This window comes from Scyliorhinus canicula, chromosome 12 (assembly GCF_902713615.1).
Source record: "Scyliorhinus canicula chromosome 12, sScyCan1.1, whole genome shotgun sequence".
NCBI classification, from domain to species: Eukaryota; Metazoa; Chordata; class Chondrichthyes; order Carcharhiniformes; family Scyliorhinidae; genus Scyliorhinus; species Scyliorhinus canicula.
The window spans coordinates 69,292,813-69,293,623 of NC_052157.1; positions in this window are offsets into that span (position 1 = coordinate 69,292,813).

Here is an 811-nt window from a genome sequence, read left to right on the forward strand (position 1 = left end):
TCCTCGGCACTCTGTGAATGGTGTCGATCAGTCAGTAAATATATTTGCAAGGAGGAGCAGCTAGTTCCAGAATTTCCAGTTTATTGTGTCTTTGACAAGGTGGTTTCACTTGCATTCCAATGGCAAATGTCTCAGTTTCGAACTCCCAACCTCCCTCCCCCAGCAACCTGAGCTGGCTACTGTACACCGCCATCTCACTGTTGCTGGCCCTGACTTGAGATGGTGTGAGGGGGGACCATTGGAATGGAAGGGTCCAGACAGACCATTGCTTACAAAACATTACTCAGATTGAAAACTGAAAAAAAGAAACAGAAAAGCCCCAGGGCTGAATGGTTTGATTTAATCTGAGATTTGTCACCCAACCTGTTTTCAGACCAATTGGAACGATATTAGCTCTTCTGAAAGTGGATTTGACGTCAGTGATGTACTCGATCCAATTCCGAGAGATTGACCCCGCCTGGTTTAGCATGTCCAGACAGTTTGTCAATACGTTGTTCACTGTGAATTTTGGATAGTAAGAGTAGGGCAGCAAGGTGGAGAAAGTGGTTATAGTTTAGTCACTATCTTATTGAATAATAGACTAGACTTGAGGGTTTAAATGCGCAATTACTGCTGTTCTTTTTTGTGTTCTACTTTCTGATCAAAATGTGAGAAACAGGTTGCTAAATAATTCAATGATGGTGACCTCTTCTCTTTGAGAATGTGTTTCAGTGTAAGTGGCTGCAGTTGTTTGCTTTTCAATGTCTTTCCACTTCTGTCTGAAGATGTTAATGCCTTTGAGACCTCCGAAGCTGGAACGTGAATCTGAGAA